The sequence below is a fragment of the Lissotriton vulgaris genome, chromosome 1_1 (genome assembly GCF_964263255.1).
Source record: "Lissotriton vulgaris chromosome 1_1, aLisVul1.2, whole genome shotgun sequence".
NCBI classification, from domain to species: Eukaryota; Metazoa; Chordata; class Amphibia; order Caudata; family Salamandridae; genus Lissotriton; species Lissotriton vulgaris.
Window position 1 is genome coordinate 1291808264 of NC_141685.1, and position 17844 is coordinate 1291826107.

General features: G+C 45.0%; 1 protein-coding gene across 1 annotated transcript in view; it reads right to left on the reverse strand.

Moving 5' to 3' along the window:
• Positions 1-17844, reverse strand: part of TARBP2 (TARBP2 subunit of RISC loading complex) — a 57573-nt gene that overhangs the window by 36897 nt on the left and 2832 nt on the right. The window lies entirely within an intron of this gene.

The window sequence follows — 17844 nt, forward strand, 5'->3', positions numbered from 1 at the left end:
TATTCATATTCCTTATCAGACCGGAAACCTGCTTCTTTGCCCCTTCTCGTGACGTCCTGGATCTTCTTTCTGATCTCTTTAGTTGGGTCAACATTGATAGATGTGTAGCTGGTGCCATCTCTTAGCTGGGAGTAAATCTCTGCTTTATAGTCTACGCCGTCAGGCATGATGATCGTTCCCCCCTTGTCAGCGGGTTTGATGACAGTTAGTTTATTCTTCCTCAGGGTGTTCAATGCTTCACGCTCTCCCTTTGAGATGTTGTGTTTCACATACGGTTGTCTTGCGCAGATCTCCATCACGTCCCGTAGTACAACGCTCTCATAAGTCAAAATCCGATGTGGAATACAATCTGCTGATGGTATGAAAGTTGATGGCGGGCGTAGTCCAGTGAATGATGTGAAGGATATTGAAAGGTTGTGCTTGAAAAAGTGTTTCGGCCGGATTTTTCGGGAGAATCTGAATAGTTCGGCTTTGACACTAAAGCGATTGGCATGGGAGGTTGGTACAAATGATAGTCCTTTGCTCAGGATACTGATCTCGTCGTTCGAGAGTTCGTGGGTGGATAGATTGATGATGGTATTCGTCTTGGTCACCATCTGTAGGTTCTCCTCCTGGTGTTGATCTCGCCGTGGTTCTCCTGCTGGAATCTCACCTGTTTGGGGATTTGTCCCTGTTGTCTGCCTTCGTCCCAATACTGTTGGTTCTGACCTAGTCTTGGATGTCTGTTCCAGGGAGTGTGTAAGTGGCCACTCCTGGTTATCATAAAGGAGCAGATGGAGCAGGACTGGGGGCCAGGAATTTGCCCACTGCATCACAATTATGACTGTCTACCTTTAACAAAAAGGGGCATCAGAGCGCGTTGTCCTTTCAAGCATTAGGACAGTGGTGATGATCCATCATGGTGGGGAAGAGGCAAATGAGGCAGAGGAGATAGTCTGCGACTCAGGAATGCAGTTATCATTAATGCAGGAGGTATAGTTGCATTGGGGTCAAAGAGTGTGAGGGGCTCAGTACACCCCAATTATGGTTAGCATTTTTTTGGGATATCTGTTTTTGTTTGATGCATTTGCTGTTTTATAAGTTTCATAATTGGTGCAATTCAAGTATTCCTGAAATCATCTCATAAGCCTCGCTCCCTGCACTCAGCCATGTCGCTCCAGCTCCCCCAATCCTTGCCATAAAGTTTTGGAGGAGGGCCCGATCTCAAAACATTTTGCTTAGGGGGGGCTCAGAGTAAAAAGTTTGAAGACCTCTGGTCTATATGCTAGTCCCTACCTGCTCTCATCGCCTTCAAAGCCTTGGTTTCAAGAAAAAAAGAAAAAAAAGTGTGCTGTATCTTCCTGTACTGAACACCGTCCTTAAATTTAGAATTTGTTGAATTACTGCAAGATTTGATTATTCAATCTCAATATGTGTACAGAGTATTTATGATCATGGTAGATGTTAATATATAATGGTAAACATATGAAGCCTACAAGGTCAGATGATAAATGCAGGAAACCTGCTTGCTCCTTAGCCTTTACATCTGCGAGCCCACACATAAGGCTGGGCATACTAGGAAGTTAATATTCAGCTCCACTAATTATACTAAATTCATAAGGACCATCAAATCTATTCGACTGGATCATCGCACTAAAACAAAGCGTTGAAAATAAATAAGTTTAGCTCAAGTGGAAGATAATTTCTTCAGAGGCTCCAAGTAACAATTCTGAAGCTGCTAATTGAGCAGCGAAGATGTAAAAAACATCAGCTTTGAAGGTAAGCTAGAAAAAGATAACGCCACATACTACCAGCACCAGACTCTCCTGCCCCTAAAAAGACAATATTTGTAAAAAAATAAACTGCAATCACATCAGTGGTACACATTTAAATTAAAAAGTGAGACAAATGCAGCTAAAAATTAAATGAATTCATCAGAAAGGGTAGAATGCAAGAGGCAAATCTAAATACAACAGCTTTGAAAGTATAACTATGTTGTAAGACCTACAATAAAAAATGTGAGTATCTGAAAAATTCCCAAGGGAGGTCTTTAAAAGTATTGAATAATTGATCAGCCATTGCCAATAAGAAAGCTCTGTTCCAAAAGCTAAGAATGAAAAACAAAAAGTGAAAGAAAGAATCACCTACAGATCCCAAAGCATAAGTCCCTTTTCCCTTTGGGTATCTGTGACTAGTAGGTGTATAGCCATTGGAAGATTGTGAAAGGCTTAAGACATCCAGTAAACTTTGGGATCTCTAGTTCAACACATCAAAGCTACTAAAAACATACAGACCTCGGGCACAGTCCCAAAGGCCTTTGAAACAGCTATCCTATGCCTTCTAATAAAGAAACCTTCTATCAGTACAGTAGAGCTTTCAAACTTCTGATCTATCTCTTTGCAGTCATGTCAGGCAACACTTTTAGAGTAGGTGGTGGAGCATCAATTGCAGAACTTTATCAAGATTCACAATTTGATCGATGATGTAGAATCTGTGTTGACCAGGAATTGGCACTGAATCAGCAGTTCTCTGTAACTGATTATCTTCACATAACAATGGATGGCAGTGGTTCAGGGGTGGTTGTGTTATTAGCTCTCTTAGATGCGTTAATATTATGGACTACCAATTACTAATCCAATGTCTCTTTAACTTTGCAACAGATGATGTAGGTATGTCAACTGATATATTTCTTCATGACAGAACTCAGCTTGTGCAGACTGGTTCTTTCGTCTCATAACTCACACCTTAAAGATGGGTGGTGGGGGATTCTGTAAGGATCATAGTTATTTCTGCTTCTTCTAAACATCTAGTTAAAACAGACTGCTCAATTTTTACCAGGAACCGACAACCAAACTAGTATTCAACCTGGGAAAATACAGCCTTGACTCAGATCATGATTTAATAATGGTATTACAAGTTATTTGGACAAGTAAAACGTAATTCTTCACAATCTGAGATTTATTAACAAAGTTCCTACCTGTGATTTGTCCTTATAGCTAATGACAAGAGGCCACTGTTAATTATCTAGAACTGGCCCTGCATGTATTTAAAAAAAAAATACATGATCTTAACATTGACATGGATCATCAAAGCTAAAGGGTAATGAAATCTTGTTTTTATTACTCCAGTGTTTTATTTTATTTTTAGTTTTCTTGCATTCCTACACAATGACTGTATCGATTTATATAAAATTCAACTTGTATTACACTTTATTCAAGAAGCTCCTATCAGCTCCAGAATACACCGAATTTAGTAGTTAGAAATAATTTCACTCTGAGAAAATGTCAGTGTTTCTGCTAATGTAACACATTGATCAAAAGTCCAAACTTTATGGTGCCCAGTTAAAAAAAAAATATATATATATATATACACACACACACACACACACACATACATATAATATATATATATATATATATATATATATATATATACACACACACATACATATACATATATCTCTCTTTCTAGGTCCAAAAGGCCTACGGTTTGGATAGCATCCTTTTAAATATCCACCTGGACCCATTTTTAAATACTAAGACGTAACTTAAAATTGGGATTTTCTTACAACAAATGTGTTGATTATTTTCTGTAACCATAAGATACAGCAAATGATTCAAGGGCGCGAAGAGATTACTTAGGCTCCGAGATTATGCTTTTAAAATGGTCAGAAATTTAGACACAAATGTTTTTAGCAAATGTCCTTCTGGTCACTGTTTCAGTGAATATCAACGTATCAACCATGTCAAGCAAAAACTACCCCTGTAGTTTCGGTCTTGAATAACAAAGCACTCTTTAAATAAAAAAAAAAAGGGGTGGGCTGAAAGGTAGCCTAGGAAGTCACATGCTCTGCCCTTAACTAAAGGCCTGCCACACCAGAGAGTGTAAGTGTAAAGTGATGTCAATGAGTATCTTTAGGGCTGGCCCACAAATAAAAAATATTGTCATCAAAGTTTGATGTACATTGAAATGGGAGCTTCGCCTCATCAATATGCAATCACAAATATGCGACGACTTGGTCCCTCACCGTGCCCTTGGATCCTCCAACTTCAACAGTGAGTGGTTCACACAACTACAAAGTGGTGATGGGTACTTTAAAATTATAGGTGGACAAGCCACTGAAACCACAAGCCAGGCTCGAGCCTAAAACCTGGCTCAGCTCTAGGTCCTGTTAGGACCTCGAGTCAAGCTCTAATGTGACTTCTGCCTACCACAGTCATTCTACCCTCCCTGTACCCAGGGTGTGGTGTTAAGGACAGAAACTCAACAAGCATTTGCAATGCAATGGTCTCGGCATCATTAAAGGTAGAGCTATTGGCATTGCTCATGACATTTTTTTTTCTTTAAATCAAAAGATTCTGCACTCACTACTCTGCACTCACTACTCTGCACTCACTACTCAGCACTCACTACTCTGCACTCACTACTCACTACTCTGCACTCACTACTCACTACTCTGCACTCACTACTCTGCACTCACTACTCACTACTCTGCATTACCACTCTGCACTCACTACTCTGCATTACCACTCTGCACTCACTACTCTGCATTACCACTCTGCACTCACTACTCTGCATTACCACTCTGCACTCACTACTCACTACTCTGCATTACCACTCTGCACTCACTACTCACCACTCTGCACTCACTACTCTGCACTCACTACTCTGCACTCACTACTCTGCACTCACTACTCTGCACTCACTACTCTGCACTCACTACTCTGCACTCACTACTCTGCACTCACTACTCTGCACTCACTACTCTGCACTCAGCACTCTGCACTCAGCACTCACTACTCTGCACTCACTACTCTGCACTCACTACTCTGCACTCACTACTCTGCACTCACTGGAGTGGAGAGGTGTGGCTCACTGGTTAGAGGCGGCAGACCCGAGTGCAGAGAACGGCCCGGGACCAGGGTTCGATTCCCGACGCGGCAGGGTCTTGGACCAGGATCAGCGGACTGATAATTCTCGCATCGGTGCCTACTCTAACCAGGGAACACACTCGGCAACTCTGGGCATTAGCTTGCCTCATCTCCACAACGGCCCCACACAAACGCTGGGGATGCCTGGTTTCACCTTGGAGACCCCCAGGAGGGACTATCTCACAGGGAAAGCCAGGACGGGTTCCCCAGCGGTCTATAGCGCTACGAGGCCTCCGGGTAGCAGTGCGCTTTACAAGACACAACAATTTACAATTTACTACTCTGCACTCACTACTCTGCACTCACTACTCTGCACTCACTACTCACTACTCTGCATTACCACTCTGCACTCACTACTCTGCACTCACTACTCTGCACTCACTACTCTGCACTCACTACTCTGCACTCACTACTCTGCACTCACTACTCTGCACTCACTACTCTGCACTCACTACTCTGCACTCACTACTCTGCACTCACTACTCTGCACTCACTACTCTGCACTCACTACTCTGCACTCACTACTCTGCACTCACTACTCTGCACTCACTACTCTGCATCACCACTCTGCACTCACTACTCACTACTCTGCATTACCAGTTGGCTTAAGTTCACTTAAGTTATTAAAGATGAGCAAACAGGAAAGGAAATACCTAGGTACTTCTCATGGTGGCAGCGTGGTGGGGACGCTTGATCAGTTTATTCTTAGGGCGACCTCTGTACCGAGCATCTGTTGTCTCTGGTCCCGTTATTAAATAGGAGATCTTCCCTAGGGACTATAGCTACAGCTCGCTCGCCAGCTCATCAAGATGTAATCATTATTATACCATCGACTAATATTGAGGTTGGCGTTGAAGTTCCATATCCCCTTGGAACACTAGAGGATTCCCCAAAATCGCCACTGACCCAAAGTAACATTACAGCCAGCGTCTCTACACGTGCATCTGCCACATCCCCAAATAAAAAAACCTCTACCAAATGATTAACTCTGGAACCGGCAGTAAAAAGGAAGCGGGGAGGAGGACCACAAAGGCCTTGTAGAGCAAAAGTGGCAAGGTCGAACAAAACCCGTGACAGTGTCTCACCCGAGGAGGGCAGTCCTATAATTAATGCCGATTTGGTTGATGGTGATACCAATTATGCAGCGGGAAATGGTATTAACTCGAACTGTGATTTAGAACAGTGGAAGACATTTGAGAGTATTTTAACTACCTTGCTATCTCCTATTACACAAAAACTAACCAAGATAGAGGAATGTTTGGACAATTACGAATCTCTGGTGAGGTCAAGGTTTGTTGTTTTGGAGGGCCTCATCACACATCCCAAGCAAACATGTATGAATACAAACGCTAACCAGGGGAATGAGGTGGCAACATCGGATCCTCTGAACAAACAGGCCACAAGCAAGTTAGCTATGAAATCAACAGTCGTAATTACACCATCTAACCCTGTTGCATTAGCAACTAGAAAGCCTGCCGCTGTGTCCAGGGTACACGTGGATCCAGGGAATCAATCTAGCGAATTTGCACAAAGTACAGCAAACAGTCCGGGCGATGGCAGACACAACAGCCCTAAAAAGGGATAACATCTGCAATACACACACACTTGGATCGACAAGCTTTTATACCCAACGAGCTGCAAGCGAAACCTATCGTGGGGCGGGACTGAGAAAACGAAACCTATCGTGGGGCGGGACTTCCGTTTTGTGAAGCCCGCGCCCACGGAGTGCCTGGAGGAGCACCGAGGGAGAGCCCCGCGGTCGGAGGGCCTTTGACCGGTGAGCGGAGCGGGGGGGGGGGGGGGGGAGAGAATGCCTGTATGTCTGCGTGTCCGGAGGGCCTTTGACCGGTGAGCGGGGCGGGGGGGGGGGGGGGGGGGGAAGAGAGAATGCCTGTATGTCTGCGTGTGTGTGTGCGACGGCGGAGGGGAGGGGTGGGGGGCGGGGTGCGACGGCAGAGGGGAGGGGTGGGGGGGGGGGGGTGCGACAACGGAGGGGTGGGGGGGATGCTCGGTGCACGTGTGTGTGTGTGTATGCATGCGACGCCGGGGGTGGGTTCGCTGTATGTGTGGGTGCGTGCGTGCATGAGCGCTCGTGTGTGTGTCTGTCGCTGTTTCTGCGCATGCGCGTGTGGTGTAGCTGCTTCCCAGGAGACAGCAGCTGAGCGCGTTCGCGAGCGCGTGGCCAGCGGAAAACGCCTCCTTGCAGAGGCAATGCGCGTGGCCAAGGCTGTCTCCTGGGAAGCATAGTCCCTGACAAAAGATCTCGGCGGAGACGCGCTTCCGCGCGTTGACGCCGAGACCTAAAAACGAACGTCCTTTAGGAGTGAATGAACTCTTTGCTTTGAACTATCCCACCACACATACAATCCTCTTATAGTTCAACACTCAAAAAAAGCATCCAACTTAAAAGATCACTGTTGAAAACAACAAACCATGTATTGGTGCACAGTTTATAACTTATACATTGAGATAATACATTTATAAAAAATGTAATGCAAGAATTAATACAGGAATTGCAAAATAATTTTTTTTCATAAACAATAAAAACAGGGACCTGTTACTCACAAAAGACAGCAAAAATAAAACAATCATACAAAAAGTTTTTTAAAAACACAATACGAGAGTTAAAGGAGACATTTGCACTTTGTCATTAAATGCCATGACTCATGTTAAAAAACTTCTTCAAAAATCACCCGAATGTGTCGAAATTCATTAACATTTAGGGTAGATATAGAGTGATGAGTTATTGGCAAACGGGCGTAGGCGCATTTCGAAGGTGATATGGTTGACCTTCTTTTTAGGTCTCGCCTGTCGATGCGCATGCGCATCGAGCAAGGCGAGAGTATTGCGAGTTATCCACTCTTTATCTGCACTGCAAGGAATCGTGGCGATTCCTTGCAGTGCCCGTGACTTTTAAGGTCAATGCGCATGCGCATTAAGCTTATGCGCATGCGCATTGACCTTAAAAGTCACGGGCGCGTGCATGTCCGTCTTTGTTTACCCGCTCCGCCCCCTTCCCGCCGTCTCGCATTTCCCCCTGCCGCATCAAAGGCTTTCACGGCCGGCCGGCCATGCTTTCAGTTTCACGACCGGCCGGCCGTGTCAATTACATTTCTCTCCCCGCTCCGCCCCCTGCTGCGGCCGTAACAGGATGGATTTCACTCCAGTTTGAGGTATTTTTAAATTAAAATATGCTCCCGCCGCCTGCTGAAATGTATTGGCCTCGTGGCCTGTTTATATTCCGCACACTTTTAATATGGCCGCTTTGCGGCTCATCGTTCTGCTGCGGATCGCTCCCTTCTTTTGTTCTTAAGGACCCTTGTGCCTTTAAATCGTGCACAATAGATTTAGGTGACATCTTGTTTATCCGGCTGTCTATGAGCATGTGGCAGGTAGGAGAAGCGCGAGCCTCAAAATGCTTAATTAACACCCCCCCCCCCTCCATCGCCAACGTGACACGTCACTTGTTTAACACTTGTTTAGGTGTGGCTCACAAGCCTGTGGCGTGAGTGTGTACTGCTTCTGAGCGCACGCCTGGAGAAACAAGCAAAATCACACGCTCCTACACCGTGGCAAAGGGCAAACGAGTCATGCTTCAAAAAGCCTTGTTTTAGGGAGGTAATGCAGGATACATCCCCGTGCCCCATCTCCCTGCCCCCCATGTCTCTGCACCCATGTTAGTCTCCCCATGATTTAATGCTTTTGTCGGAGTTCCGGTTGCGGCATTCTTCAGAGGTTTAATGTAACTCAGCTGACGCCGCATGATTCGCCGCTTCCAAGTGATAACTATGTCTTCAAATACCCCCTAGAGCACCTGACTTTCAGTCTACAGTCCATTACATTTTTGGAACTTGTAATTTTGCATTTTCGTGCTACCAAGTGCTGTTGCCTTCAAAATCCAGGACTAGCTGAAGTGAAGGAAGGTCTCCCCTGATGTGGTGGTTCACTTGGCAGTTGTGGTCAAACATGTCTCACTTATCCGACATTCATATTTCTTTTCATAGGCTCTGTGTTCTTATTCATTCGTAGTCTGTTTATTTTTGTTTATTTTAAATCGTGAATGGTTTGTGGCTTGATTGTTTCCTGTTAATCAGATTGAGTCGTATCCATTGGCTATTAACCTTTCCAAAAGGCTTATTGAAGCCCTGAGACTCAAAGCCATGTCCGTGTGACGTTTTGCACTTTCATCTTTTATGTGAATTTTATGTCCATCTGCGCCAAAAATACATCCTTCCGCTTCAGAGCTCATGCCAATTTTGTCCAAGCAAGGTCAGCATTACTATACCTGCACATGAGCTCCTCGTCCATGATTTGTTTTGGAGTTGCTAGCTATTTCGCTGGCACTATAATAATTAGGCGTAAGATGCCTCCTGTGTACATGAATTTGTACCTTCACTGATGAAATGCACAAGAACTCTTCTCTGATGAAGTTTACACGTTGAATTTTTATAGTCTGTTTTTAATTGATATAATTTATCCTTTTATTTTAATATGGTTGTAGGGATATGTGTATGCATAAGTTGTATTTGCTGTGCATTTATGGTGTTCCATTCGTCTTGCTCTAATAATTGCTCCTGGTGTATTCATCTTGTGCTCTTATTAGCCGATTAAAGAATTTTTGACTGACTGACTTGCCCGTTAAGGTTGACTTTGTTTTTAGGCGTTTCTCTATATGGCTCTACAGTGGCACTCTAGTCATGGCGCTGTATAGTACCACCGGCACCTGAAACGGTTTGCCTAATACTGCCTCTATAGTTCATATTGTCAGGCGTGCACAGATCTTAAATTAGCACAATTTCTGGTGCCTTGCATGCAAGTGCGATGGTAAACACCTGCAAAAAAGTATTAGAAACTTCAAGTTGGGGGTTGCCATTAAAAGAACAGAAGAACATTTATGTTAAGAATCAAACCTCCCCTATCTGTCTTTCAATTCTCTTGAGAAACCTCGCCCTCACATCACGCTTAAATGTTTTTTCAGTTTGTAAAACATCTTATTGTGGATTGTTTCTGTGGTGCCTAATAATCTTGCCTAGACACTGCTCAGTGGCTTTATTTTGTACTCTCCCATGTAGAGAATTCTAAAATGGCTCAAGAGGTTGTGAGGTGTGGACATTTTGGAGCTATTGTCAAAGTCGACCCATTCATAACCTTACCTTAATATCCACTTCTGTATGATAATTTCAGCGCCACTAGAATTGTGGCAGTGGAGGAGCAACCTTTGTGGTGTGCTTGAATGTGTTCTACTGCAAATATGTGGAATTATGGGTGGCAGTGTTCTCCATTTGGTCATGTTGACACATTGCTGTAAATGCAATCCCAACGCTGTGCCAAACAGAGAGGTTTCTTAAATAAGAGTCTAGCCATACATAGCACGCTTGACATTTTAGCCACCCAATAATAACTTTGTGTTTCATGTTGGCACAAGAAAACCTTTGGATGATACCGTCCCTGCTAAAACTGCCAGAATAAAATTGTATAAAATAGAACATTGCATTTAGCAGATTACAACCTAGTAGAATGACACCTCTAACGATTGCATCTTTAAATCCTACTTTTTCAGTTGTTTTATAGTACTGGTTTTCCGTCCCGTTACTGCTTAGTGTCCACAATCTAGCTTTACACTTGGTTTTTCAAGACCTGACTCACACACTGGTTTGAGGTTTCCCAATGTTATACCTCCCAAATAAACGGGGAAACGTCATTTCTCCTTCCTTCGCCGGGGGGGACCTTCTTTTGAAAGAAAGAAAAAACACAGCATCAATCCAAGTTAAATCTATCTCCCTTTCCTCTGCTAGGGCTTAATGCCATGGACATGAACCAAGAGAGGCTGCAGGGGGCAATCCCAGAACACCCCCTGCCCCTCTGCCGAGGGGGGTTTCGCTTTAGCAGTGAATTGCTCTCGGTGGGAGGGATAGCCCCACAGGCACACGTTGAGCCCTTGAATCACTTTTTTTTCACTACACAAATGTTATTTTCTGAATCAAATTAACTCGGCCCTCACCTCCCGTGGCCCGGAGTTCCTTTCTTCTATTATTTTGGGAATGTTTGTACAAGTATGTGCCAAAAGGAATGACCTAGAAAGCAAGATAAGGCATATTTGTGTGAATGGAATTACTTTTTGTTTAAAAAGTTATAAATGCTTCCAAGCTCTGCGTTCAATAGCTCAGGAAAATGAAAACTTTCCAAGCATGTGCTTTAATCTCACCCTCACCCCCTCAACACCTCACCCCCTCAACCTCACTCGCCATCACCCTCAAACACTCACCCTCAACACCTCACACCCTCACCCTCAAATCCTCACCCTCAACACCTCAACCTCACTCACTCTCAACACCTCACCCTCACTCACTCACCCTCAACACCTCACCCTCACTCACTCACACTCAATCACCCTCAACACCTCACCCTCAACACCTCACCCTCAACACCTCACCCTCAACACCTCACCCTCAACACCTCACCCTCAACACCTCACCCTCAACACCTCACCCTCAACGCCTCACCCTCAACGCCTCACCCTCAACACCTCACCCTCACTCACTCTGACTCACCCTCACCCTCACTCACCCTCACTCACCCTCACTCACCCTCACTCACCCTCAGTCACACTCAGTCACACTCAGTCACACTCAGTCACACTCAGTCACCCTCACTCACCCTCGCTCACCCTCACTCACCCTCGACCCCTCACTCACCCTCGACCCCTCACTCACCCTCACTCATCCTCAACACCTCACCCTCACCCTCATCCACCCTCAACCCCTCACCCTAACTCACAATAACACTCTCTCACCCTCACCCTCACTCACTCTCACTCACACTCACCCTCAACACCTCACTCACCCTCAACACCTCACTCACACTCAACTCCTCACTCACCCCCACCCCCACTCACCCTCAACACCTCACCCTCACACAGTGCAATAGGTCTCGCAGGATTTTTAGTTAAAGCTTTTACATTTGCTTATTGCTTTTTTGATTTGTAATTCTTTTGCATTGCCTACAAAAAAATAAAATGCAAAAGATTTACAACAAAAAACATATAAACAATTCTAAAAGCACTAACTCTAATGCTGCGAGACCTATTGCATTTCTAATGCTTGTTCAAGAAGCTTTCATTTAGCTTGTGCAGGGAACCAGCGCTGCCTGGATCCTTCCGTTTCTGTTTCGTGCAGTAAACAGAAATAGAAGGATCGAGGCAGAACTGGTAACACAAGGAGGACCCACTTTACTAAAAGGGGTTATAAAAGAAATTTTATTACGGCGGTCTGCCTTTGTGCAAGAAGGGAAACCATTGATGTGACGAATCTAATCAGTGGGCCCAAAGTAGCGACCAGTCCAGCGCAACTTTCAACTAATTTTATATCCTCCCATTACATAAGGGTGCAAAAGTGGTCTCAGACCAGGTCGAATCAACACTTGGTTCCTTCAAATAGAACATTGGACCTACATGACAGTGGCCAAATGATTCTCTGATCTCAGAGAATTACGCATTATAGATATTTTTTAACCGGCGAGAGTACAATGTTATTGTAGTCTTGAAAAAGAAGGTTCAACCATATCGCCTTTGAAATGCTTCGACGCCAGTTTGCCATTAACTCATTGTTCTATATTTACCCTAGTGTTAATGAATTGACAAATCCGGGTGATTTTGTAGAAGTTTTTTTATATGAGTCATGGCATATAATGAGAAAGTGCAAATGTCTCCTTTAACTCTCGTATTGTGTTTTTAAAAAACTTTTTTGTATGATTGTTTTATTTTTGCTGTCTTTTGTGAGTAACAGATTCCTGATTTTATTGTGTATGAAACATTTATTTTGCAATTCCTGTATTAATTCTTCAATTGTATTTTTAATAAATGTAGTATCTCAAATGCATAAAATGTATTCTCAATGTATGAGTTATAGACTGTGCACCAATATATGGTTTGTTGGTTTCAACAGTGACCTTTTAGGTTGGATGCTTTTCTTGATTTTTGAACTATAAGAGGATTGTATGTGTGGTGGGATAGTGCAACGCAATAGTTCGTTCACTCCTAAAGGACGTTCGTTTTTGAGTTTCTGCTTGTATCCTAGCCCTTTGGGTTCCAAAGGGTCCCTCTCTTTTTTTAAGAAGTGTTAAGGGCAGAGATGACGACTTTGGAGAGAGAGGGAGAGGGGGAGAGGGGGAGAGAGGAAGAGAGAGAGAAAAAAAAAGGAGAGAGGAGAGGTAAAGAGAGGGTTAAAAGGTTATAATTGTGCATTTGTCGGAAAACTAGTAGCACATCAGGCAGTACGTCCTAGCTTTTTAAGCTATTTTCATAGTGTGTTCTGGGACTTGTAGTTTCACTTTTAAAACTGCAACTAGTTCCTCAAAAAACAGCATCATGAAATGTGAGGGCTGGCTAAAGGTGCCAGTGCCACACATACCACCTGTGGGTCCTCATTGCAGATATGTTGTTTATCTTCAGTCCTTCGCTTGCAGTTATAAATAGAGAGAATCTGAACATGGCAGTGCCAGAATGTAACAATAAACAGGTCTGGATAAACCACTCACATGTGACCTGCGCAGGTTACAAGTCAGGGTTTTGCACTTTCCAAAAAGTTCCTTCCAGAGCTTGCAAGCTGTGCTTTTTTAATTTAAACCATTAGTCAGTGATTGGTAGAGTTGCCGGATTTCTCATCACCCACTTACTGATGTTGCCAGCCACGAGTCATTATCTGGGAGGGGTAATGGGGTGTGGGAGGGAAAGAGAAACTTGACTCTCCTGCGACTTTATTTTCTCCCCTAGAGTCTGAGATCAGGGAAAACTTGCTGCGCGTTGGATCCGAGCCGTCAGTGGAGTTTGTGGGCGGTCGGGTTCTCGTGGTTTGGGGGTCGACCTGTGAGCATGAGCCTTGACGAAAAGGAGCACAGCTGCTGCGAATACACGACCCATAGTTTGAAGTTGATAGCTTCCTTTTCATTTGCGTTACCAAGCAATCGCGGGGGGAGCCAACTGTTAAATCAATCAGGTTATTCGTGCGGAAACAATGTCGTCGCTGCAGGACTGAGGTGAAAGTCGTAGAACATACACACAAAAAAGCATGGAGGTGACTGCTGAAGGGAGACGTATATGGGCACAGAGAGGCAAATTTCCCGCGAGGTGCGCGCACTTGGGAGAGCAAGAGGAAAGCCAGATGGCGCCTCTGCTCGTGCCTGTGCGCGTAACCGCACGCTCTATGCCACCCAAAAAGCTGTGGTCGGCTTTTTAAAGCCCCACTCACTAAATGTGTCGCCAGAGCAGCGCATGCGCTAGCTCAGGCGAGACCTAATGTAGATGACCTTGTGTAATGTAACTGGGGCTCAAGTAAACCACTCCAATACCTTCGGGTCAAGTTCGCTCTTCATAAAAATGCACAAAGAGGTCAAATCAAAGAGCTAACATAAAAAGGAAAGAAAAAAGTGTGTCCATTTAGTGTGTGATTTGTACAAAGTGAAACCAGAAACCTTGCTAAATCCTGGCTTCCCTGCTTAAAGTGTGAGATCTTAGACAAATATTTTATTTCCCAAAAAATCCTTTTTCTTATCACGTATGAAAGCACTTTCAAATATGGGAGTTCAGAATACCAGTTGCACAAAAACCTATTGTATTTGATTTATTAGACTATAATGTTGCTTTATAATAATTTGGGCCTGTACAGGGCTTGCATGACAATTGTCTGGTCTTCTTAGTTAACTAATGGTTTATTTGAAAATGTTCACTTTTAATAAATACTTATTAGTGCAACACTAGGCTCTTACTTGATGTTTGTTGCATGATTTACATTAAAAAAACATTTCCATGGCTCGGCTTGTGCATGGGCTCCAAGAGCCTAGCCGGCACCTTGGCTCGGCTCCCTCTATTAATTTGTTGGCTTGCCCACCTGTAGGAAAGTAGGATATGCATCTTATGGTTACCCCCACTTTTTGCCAATTCTGAAACTGTTTTTCACTAGTCTGAGTGGGATCCTGCTAAACAGGACCCCAGTCTATCTGCTTCCTCCCTAAACTGTTATGTCATGTACTTAGGTAAACTCCAGATTGGATACTGGGGTAGCCTTGTCAGTCCCTAGTAGATGGTACCCAGGGCAAAGGTATGCCAGAGGCCTCCCATGGGCTAAAGCATGTCTTATGCCACCCATGAGAGGCCATGCAAAATGGAACTATAGGCCTGCCATTGCAGCCTGTGTAAGTTAGTGCATGCGCCACTTACTTAAGATATAGGTGTACTATATGTAAGAGTCGCTACATTTAGGGCCAGATGTAGGTAGGCATTTACCGGTCGGTAACGGCCGAATTCGGCCGTTACCGACCGGTAAATGCAATTTGAGATGTAGGGCCCTGTATTTTACAGAATCGGTAAATTTACCGATCGGTAAATTTACCGATTCTGTAAAATACCGAATCGGTATTTTTTCCGATTCGGTAAAATTGATATGTAGGTGGGACTCTTCTGAGTCCCACAAGCATTACAGAATCGGTATTTTACCATCAAATACTATTTGATGGTAAAATACCGATTCTGGTGTCCATGCACATGTGTGCATGCACACCTGTGCCATATGACAGGCAGACCTGCCCTTAGGGCAGGTATGCCTGCCACATGGCCCCCGAACCTTTTTTGGGGGTGCTAGAGGGTGTCAAAGTGACACCCCCTGCACCCTGGTCAGAATCGGTATTTACCGATTCGGTAAATACCGACCGTTAATGCCCCATTCATTCCTATGGGCTTCAAAGCCCATAGGAATGAATGGGGCATTACCGGTCGGTATTTACCGAATCGGTAAATACAGATATTTACCGATTCGGTAAAAGGAACATCTGGATGTTCCTACATATCCACCCCTCAGATTTACCGATTTTTAATTACCGAATCGGTAAAATTCGGTAATTAAAAATCGGTAAATCTCATTTACCTACATCTGGCCCTTAATATCTATAAGTCGCCCCTACAGCAGGCCTTAAAAATCCTGAAGGCAGGTTGCTTGGTTCTAAGTGAGAGTGTGCCACTGCATGAGCAGGACACCCCTGCAGCCTACGGAGTCCATTCCCCTGGGTTGTGAAGCAGCCATTTACAACAGATAGAGTGGCATTATGCGACTGCGTGATGACTAACTCCAAAACATCTGAAAATAACCCTATTGTATTTGGTATCAAAAATTGTGTAATCATACCCCCACATCGGTAACTGGTGTGGGAAGTATGATTCCATGCTTCAAAAGCGAGCTTCGATGGGTCTCTGGTGCCCTCTAGTCCTGGGCAGCACAAACTGGTTGCTGCCGACCAGAGGCACATTTCTGCCCTCCTGCTGCTGAGCCAAGCTTGAGCAGGGGGAAGGCAGAACAATAGGCATCCTGTCACAGGCAGGTGTGACCACCTCCCAGACAGAATTTAGTGTATTTGGGCTGGGTGGGTGCGCTAGCCAGCGACCGAAAGTCTGCATATGGGCACATTTGGTGTCCATGTACATAGTCCAGTTCAAACCAGTCCTGGGAGTCGTTGGTTCCTGCTCTGGCGCGAAATTGGAAAAAGGAAATAGGAGTAACCTCCCCACTGTCCAGACCCTCACCTGGGAGAGTTCCCTGAATCTGTCCAACTCTCTCCCGTGGGTACAAAATGGCTTACCTGGCTGTAGGACTTTAGATTCGATGTGGACAAGATTCTGAGCCAAAAACCACTGAACTTCGACCATCTGAACACTCTGGACTTCGTTTGGGCCCGACTTCGTCTCCCACTCAGTCTGAAGCATCGTTTGTGTCCGTGCAGGACCTGTGGAGCATCAAGGACAACTGAAGATATCGCCCTTGGAGTGAAGGAGTCACTCCCCTACATCTGCAGGCACCACATCACGACTGACCGGTCTGCGGATCCAGAGCTCCTACGGACTCTGAAGGCTCCAGCAAAAAAGGAGGTGGGTTTCAACGTCCCTCAAGGTCAGAACTGCCCTCTTACCAAGTTTGTAGCCAGAATCCCTCGTAGGGGGCTGCAATACCCGTACCCCTGTGCACCGTGTTTATTTGCAAGTGCATATCTTGGCGTTTCCCAAGAAAGTGAATTGGGTTCAGAGTAGCCCCAACCTCTGGCACCATTTCCTACAGCCTACATGCTCCTGCCTCCTCACACTGAGTGCTCTGTGGGCTCACTTGATGTCCTCTCGCAACTTCTGTGCCTCCAGCCTGTAAGTTCACTTGAGGGTCAACTTTGCTTTTCTTGGGCTCCCCTGGTTGCTCCAGGCCTGCCCCGACTCCCCTGGCTTTGGTGAGTCTCCTGGACCTTGCTGGTCCGAACTGTAACTTATTGGACTTTCAATGTGAGGTGCCGCTGCCAAGGCTTCTTAGTGCTCCCACTTGACACCGACCCCTCAGCACTCGACATCCTTCATGGGACAGCTCGTCTCCGGCTCCTGGCCGCATTTGATGTCTCATTGGTCCCCGTGGCTGCAGAGTCAAGAACCCCCTCAACGCACCTGAAGTTCCCGACATCGGTGGGCATTCTTTTATCGAGCCCTTGGTCACTCCTGAGTGACCCAGATTCTGTCCCCTCTGCTTTCAGGTACTCTTCGACTACAATCCACCTTTGGATTCCAACTGACACTTTTCTTTCTTCCAGCAGCGGCTCTTCTTTAAAGTCCTCCATTGGTTTCGAAAACGGTTTCAGACGACACTTCAACACGGCACCCGGCTTCCCTGGGATAGGTAACTTTGGTATTTTGGTATCCACGGGTGGGGTGGCTCTTCAACCTCTTAACTTCCACAGGCTTTCTTCGAAGTGCACTGGGAAGGGTCCTTAAACTCTAAAACTTAAACCACGTCTTCCCCATAGAATTGTACAGAGCATGCGGTTGTGTTCCCACACTGCACCTGTCCTCCGTGGGGTCCCTACTTACTCACCTTGGGTGGTTCCTTGGGGTCCCAGCGATTCTACATCCTGTAGA